The sequence below is a fragment of the Vespula pensylvanica genome, chromosome 7, assembly GCF_014466175.1.
Source record: "Vespula pensylvanica isolate Volc-1 chromosome 7, ASM1446617v1, whole genome shotgun sequence".
Taxonomy (NCBI): domain Eukaryota; kingdom Metazoa; phylum Arthropoda; class Insecta; order Hymenoptera; family Vespidae; genus Vespula; species Vespula pensylvanica.
In genome coordinates, this window is record NC_057691.1 from 1,591,066 (window position 1) to 1,598,565 (window position 7,500).

The following is a 7,500-nucleotide window of genomic DNA, read 5'->3' on the forward strand; positions in this document are numbered from 1 at the left end:
AAACATAACATCAACGTGAAAACGATTTAAAAGTTTAAAAGTTCGATAGTAGTTATCTCTGTGTTCTCTTGTTTCAATCCTTTTTCACGAATTGCGAACAAAACCATGTTTTTCTTTTTTATCTATTAATTCTATTAAGTTTCCTACTGAAATATACATTTTCATGAAGTATTTATGTAAATCGATGGACAATTTTTGTATTGAAATAAAACTTCATAATAGAAAAAGAAAAAAATTTTAATTGAAGAAAGATAAAATTATAAGAAAATTATATACCTTCCTTTCTGTCTGTCCCTGTTTATTCTCTCTTCAGAAATTCAGCAAAGATGTGCAAATTTTTATAAAAAAAAAAATTTATGAAATTCCATCTTCTTGCTCTTTCTCTTTCTCTTTCTCTCTCTTTCTCTTTCTCTCTCTTTCTCTCTCTATCTGTCTCTGTCTTTATTTCTCTTTCTTTCTCATATCTTCGTAGTCGTAGACGAGATAGACGACCGCGGAATCGAATTATATCTCGATATTTTCCCTATTACCTACGAGCTTCATCAAATTGTCGCTAGGGCCAATCCGATACAACGTTTGACGGTGTTCTCTTTTCCCTTGTTCTAACGAGGTTACATGTAGGTGACGTGCACACTGGAATTACATTAAAAAGGGGGAGTGGGGAGTTGGGGGATGGAGTATGGGATGGAGAAGGAATAGAGGAGGAGAGGGATAACAGATGTTTCAAATATGTGTGTTTATATATATATACATATATATATATATATATATATATATATATCTACTGTAGAAATAAAATTATATTTTCACGTGTGAACATGTACACGCGTTGCAAGTACATAGTACCACTCTAAAGAAATAAAATAAGTTCGTAAGATTGGATTTATTAAAGTGCGCAGTACATACTTACACATATGTATATAAGAAATGAAAGAAAGGTCTCTAAATGTTTTTGATATCTTGTCTATCGATGCACGTATGTATGTATATATGTATGTATATATGTATGTAGGTATGTATGTATGTATACTGCAGAAAGAAAGAAAAAGAGAGAGAAAAGAATTAAATCATGCTATTCGATAAAGGAAAATTTCTTTTTGAAAAAATGTTGGCAATCAAAATAGGTCGAATATCGTTTTTACGCCAAATTTTTAGTAGTAGTATTATAGTTACGTTTATCGTGCAGTAAATCGTGAAGAAAGAGAGAGAGAGAGAAAGAGATAAGGTGTTTGCTTCAGTTTTCTATAAAGAATAGAATGAACAGAAATATATATATATATATACACACACACACACACACACACACATACAGAGCATAGATAATATGTAAAATATATACGTACATATAAAGTATGGAGAAGATGTATAAGATGTTCCAGTGAGAAATATTTTAATGATGACTCTAGCACGTTTCACCAATGAATGAAGTTCGTATAAACATACGATTGTGTTTACGAGTTACGACGGAATTGATTTTCAACGAACTATCTATCTCTTTTGTTTACTTTTCTTATGACTTTTCTTAAAGACGTTCGAGATGATCTTGTTACGTCTTAATACAAAATCTGTAAACATGTTATCGATTTTCTTACTATGTCTCCATATATCCAGACGTTGCTTGGATTTGCTGGAAATTACATTTTATTCTTTCACGAAGATTTTAAACACTTGTTTAAACAATTATTCTCTGTACGTTCGTTTAATGAAATAATTAATTTGTGATAGAAAATACAAAATCGAAAAGAAAGTCGAATAGTACGTACGTTTATACGAACTCTTTTCCTTTTTATTTCTTCATTGTTTAAATGTGCCAAAGTTATTATTAAAATATTTCTTATTTTCTGGAACGTTTTTGTATATGGAATAAATCAGAAAAAAGAGAGAGAGAGAGAGAGAGAGAGAGAGAGAAAGAGAGAGAGAAAGAGCTTTCTGTAATTTTCTATAAGAATTAAAAAAAAATGTATGTATATATATATAAGAAAGAGTACAGAGTATGTGTATATATATATATATAAATGATATACATAGACAGAGTGTTAGTAATTATCATCTCAGATATCTCCTTTGTTTCTGATTTTATGAAAAGAAAATGTTGTAGGATAAAATTACAATATTTCAAGAGATCTGGCGATGAAAAATATATTCTTCTCTCAAGATAATTATACTAGATTCTATTTCAAAACTATCGATTATTTTTTAAAAACTACGACCTTTTTTTGTACGAATCGATTCTTATAATAAAAAAGTATTAAAGTACAATGTTGAAAAAGGTTTAGTTTGCGAATTATTTTCAGAAGTATTTGGTAATTCACGCGATTGTAACAAATTATGCATATACATATATGTTTGTATTTTTTTTCTTATTTGATCGAAGTTAAACAAGAAAAATGTAAGAGGAAAGAAATGAATGGTTCAATATGATGAATTGTATATTCACAATCATAAAATAGGATAATACACGTGCACGTACATTTGCGAAAAGAAAAAGAAATATGTATATATATGAAGAAGAAAAGAGACAAAAAGATAGAAACTTTGGATGGATCAATTCAATTATTTTTCCTCGGTTAGTTTTAATTTTTATATTACGAATCGTCCGATATACAGATGAGAAATATTTCCACGTAATGAAAACGTAACTTAACGATAAAACTGCTCGAAAGAAGAGTTATCGAGAAAAATTTAAATACCTGTGAGCCTTATAACAGGGTATAATGGGTGCAGACATACGAACCTTCTCGCGGTCCGTTGTTACCCGGTACCCTTCAACGGAACGTAATAACAGAAGGGTGCACGGAAGTACATGCTAGCCGCTTTATTATTCAAAGTGTTTACAGTGTATGAAACACAGTCGACGTAGTATATATACACGCACATATATACGTATACGATATATAAAATGTAGATATATATGTAAGTATGTATTTGTCTCTCTCTCTCTCTCTCTCTCTCTCTCTCTCTCTCTCTCTTTCTTTCACCGTGTGTATGTTCGATATTGAAATCATCGTGAAAACAACATCCATACTCTCCACTTTCGGACTTGTAAATAAACGGGAGAGTTGGACGTTATTCGCGAGGGAGGAAAAAAAGGGAAGAAATAAAAATTCTAGCGGATTCTAACTAGAGTCGGATTAACATCGTCAAATGTGAAGGTAGAAATGGTGTAATTATTTTTTCAAGTTTTTTTCTTTCTGATGTACTTTATCGCTCAGACTCAATTATTTTTAACAATTATTTTAATTTTTTTAATGTTAAGATTAAATTTAATTGTAGGAACAATCAAACTCTTTTTTTATTTCATTTTTGTCGAATTTATATAGATATGAATATTATTATATTTACATATAAATATATATATGCGTGTATGTGTGTCTACGAATTATGATTTTATATATATATATATATATGTTTGTCTTTATTTATTTACTATTTATATTTATTTATTTATTATATATATATATGGAATTAAATATAAAAATATTTATCTACTATAAATTTTAAATATCCCATTATAAATGAGTCATGAAACATTCTTTGATCCAAATATTTTTCTATTTATTTTTTATATATTCTGTTAATAATACATACGATATAAAATAATAAATAGTATACGAAACATTTACGTCTCTTTGATAAGATTTTATTTCATAGCAGCTAGCGAGGAAAAGCTGAAGAAAAGGTGAATGCTTTTGAATCTTTTAACGCTCCTTGAAAGGTCCATTTGCAATGGCTACGAGGTTCCTTTCGTAAAGCATCACTACCATCCCACCACTACCATCTTTAGCTTCCTCGTTGGATAGGATAAAAGATTCTATTGCGACCGAATTCATTCGTGAGAAACGGACAACGTGCGTGTCGCAACGATTCTTTTATTTTATATTCGCTTTGATGGGATATATAATCCATAGTGAACCTAATAGAAAACTGTAGCTGTGCGTGTGTGTACTAACTCTGTACAATTCTCTTTCTTTTTTCTTTTCTAAACGAAAAAAATTATCGAATTTGAAATTTATAAATATAATTAATAAATATTGATCTCGCCAATATGAACTAAGGATTAATTATCTGAAAGGAAAGAAAAAAAAAATGAAAATAAGATTTAAATATATGAATATACGAGCCCATCAATCGTCAAAACGATCGATTTCATAAAACGATAACTAAAGGAAATTCATAAATTTAGATACATTGTATATTATTTTATTATTTAATATATAAGTCATAAAAAATTTCCATTTACTAAAGTAAAGACTAATTATTAAAGAAATTTATTTGAAATATAATAGGTTTAAGCGTCGATCGATCAAATGCTTTGGTATTGAAATGAAAGAAAAAAAAAAAAAAAAAAAAAAAGGAGAAATTAGAAAAATTCAAGTTAATCGCATCGGTCGGTGGAACGTCTCTCAATTATGATTTCAAATTTACATGGCATTACGGAGGATTGAACGGAAATAAAAGAAAGAAAGAAAGAAAAAAGAAGAAGAAAAGGACAGAAAAGATGATCATTAATATTCATGCCCAACGATTCGTTAAAATCATTGGAAAAGGGAAGATTTTCAAAAGGAAATTCTTTTTAAGTAAAAGTAAGAGTGTTAAAAAAGGAAAAAAAAAACGCAATTATCGTGATTGGTATTCGTAGAGAAGATATAAAAAAAAAAAAAGGAGAAGAAGAAAAAGAGGAAGAAAAGTGGTGAAATAAGTTTCGTAATTTTGCGAAATACAATACGATACATATAAACATACATACATATATACAAACGTATATATATGCACAATCATTCATTGTCATTAGAAGACAATAGAATATCGTTGTAAATAGTTAACGCCTACACGACATCTATGAATCTCATGTGTGCGGTTAATCACACCTTACCGAGAGAACAACGTTGCACCGATTCATCTCTTTAGTCTACCACCTTCGATCCTATTGATTTTTCGCGTCACGCCCATTCGTCCAATCCGCGTTGCCTCTTTGCTGCACCGTTTAGTACCTCTCTCAAGAGAATAGTATTGTAACTATCGTGTATACTTCTTTTGTTAATGTCTTCATCGATTGCTTTTGGTTCTACCATTGTACATATACACGTGAATATATACAGATACCTACGTATACGTATACGTGTATATATATGTTTGTGTATGCGTGTGTATATATATATATATATGGGTTCATAGTTTACAATACAAGCTTATAATTCAAACCATGCTTGATGGCACGACGGCCGGCAATTTCATTACTCATTCCTTGAATAAGGAATTTAGATCACCGAATAGAATTCATTCGTCATTTATCAACATATCTTATTGTCACTATACCATGTTCGATCATGAATCTTATTATATGTTATTCGTAATAATATGTAGATATTATTTTATGATTATTATTACATATATCTTGGTGATAATTATTCGTGATAATTATAATATCTTTAACTTCAATGATTTAACTCAATGATCTAGTTTAATCATTAAAAAAATTAGATTGATCAAGTATCACATTCTATGTTAATTTTGTTTATTATGTTAAATCTTTTTTTTATAGGAAAGTAGGTATGAGAGAAAGAGAGAGAAACGATGTATTTTTTGATAATATGAGTAATATTCATGATTATGATATCTATAATTTCGTATATGAATCAACTGTAATTCTTAAAAAAAGTAGGCTAATCAAATATCACTCTAAACTAATTTCGTTCATAGAAAAGTACATAGATATGAGAGAAAACTGATCTATTTTCTGATAACGTTATTTATATTTAGAATAATCCAAATAGTATTCGTTATACTTATGACAATTCATTTCAGAATCTTAGAGAATTAGAAGAATCAAATATCATTCTAATCTGATTTTGTTCGTTACTTTAATTTTGTTTATATAAAAAGTAAGAGAGAGAGAGAGAGAGAGAGAGAGAGAAACTCGATCCTTTTTATAATAACAATAATCCGACTATTATTAATAATACTCGAAAAATTAATTCTTGTTTATCGTTAATTCATATTAGAATACTTAAATAAAATTTTCCTCGTTATAATATTGAAGGATTAACGTTTAACTACTGTTCCCTCTTCTACGATTCGTTACGGTCGGTTAATCTCCTCTCATATTTATATACTTTTACTAGACTTTTAGTTGCTTACATATATACATCGTGTATGTGTGTGTGTATGCGTGTACGTATGTACCTACATATATACATTTGTTTTGTTTAGACCCTAAACTTTTCTTATTACCAACGTGGCTCTGTTTATATACATTGCTTTTGTTTTTCGTGGATCTTGACCCCGATAACGTAGGAAGAACATGTTTCTTGTTCGAAAGGTTCGCTCACTGTAACTGATCTTATTTTTCTTTTCTTTTTTTCTTCTTCTTTTGATCGACTAAAAAGTTGTTTACACGACTTTTTAAATGATGCTATGTGACATAGTAAATTCGAGTAAATACAAAAGACGAGCAAAAGAAAGTAAAAGAATCCGTTTTAGTGACTTCCTCAAACGTACTAGATACGCAAGTGATATAACCTTGTTCAAATTGTTAGAGAAAGAGAAAGAGAGAGAGAGAGAGAAAGAAAGAGAGAGAGGGCGAGAGAGAAAGAGAAAGAGAAAAAGAGAGAAATAGATAGATAGATAGATAGATAGATAGATAGATAGATAGATAGATAGATAGAGAGATAGAAGGAGAGAAAGAGAGAGAGAGAGAGAGATCGTAAAAGCGAATTTCTTCGAGAGGGATGGCTTCTCGATTCACTTTTATTTCCTCGATATTTGGAACGTCGCAATAAATTTGTTATTTCTTGCCTTTTATAGAGAACGTAGAGGTAAATAGAGGTCAACAAGATTTATCTAGTTCCTCTTTCGTAAATACGTATATACATATGTATGTATGTATGTAGTTATATACGTACGTACATGTTTTGTTAAAAACGTTTTAAAGTTATTATTATTTAGGTAGAATATTCTCTATTTCAACGATAAAAACCGATCTTCCTTCCGTTTCGTTTATTTCTCTGTTGATATTGCGTCGGAGACAATCAAAAGGCGTTGACTACTATTCCTGCTTATACCGTATCTCTTTGATACGGTCTAGCTATTGTTTCTTAGAACAAAAAACAAAGAGAGAATGCCACGATTAATACATTATGACCTATACACTGTTTTCTGACTGCTTTTGTATGTACATATATATGTATGGATATCGTATGTACATACATCATCATCATATATATATATATCGATGTAGTACGTACATATTACGTATATAAGTATGTATTAGGTAAATTGACCTTAACAAATGTGAATTTTCTTAGATGTACTTTAGCTGTACTTCTTGCGTTCTATATATATCGATGAAAATCGAAAAGAAATGTCATCTTTACGGTTGAATTGTCCTAACATAAATAAATGTGTTATTGACAACTACGAGAAGGATAGAGAATGATTGTTACGATATTTCCATAGATCATATCGTAGTTTTATTATTGATGTTTTCTAAAAAAAAAAAGA

General features: G+C 29.5%; 1 protein-coding gene across 8 annotated transcripts in view; it reads right to left on the reverse strand.

The window, feature by feature from the left end:
• Window positions 1–7,500, reverse strand: part of LOC122630579 (serine/threonine-protein kinase BRSK2) — a 30,038-nt gene that overhangs the window by 20,069 nt on the left and 2,469 nt on the right. The window contains exon 1 of one of the 8 annotated variants that reach the window (XM_043815210.1): window positions 1,344–1,494. The exons of the other annotated variants lie outside the window; for them this stretch is intronic. The gene's annotated coding sequence lies outside the window, so the exon portion shown is untranslated. Of the gene's footprint in view, window positions 1–1,343; window positions 1,495–7,500 lie in introns of those variants that run through there. 8 annotated transcript variants of the gene reach the window in all.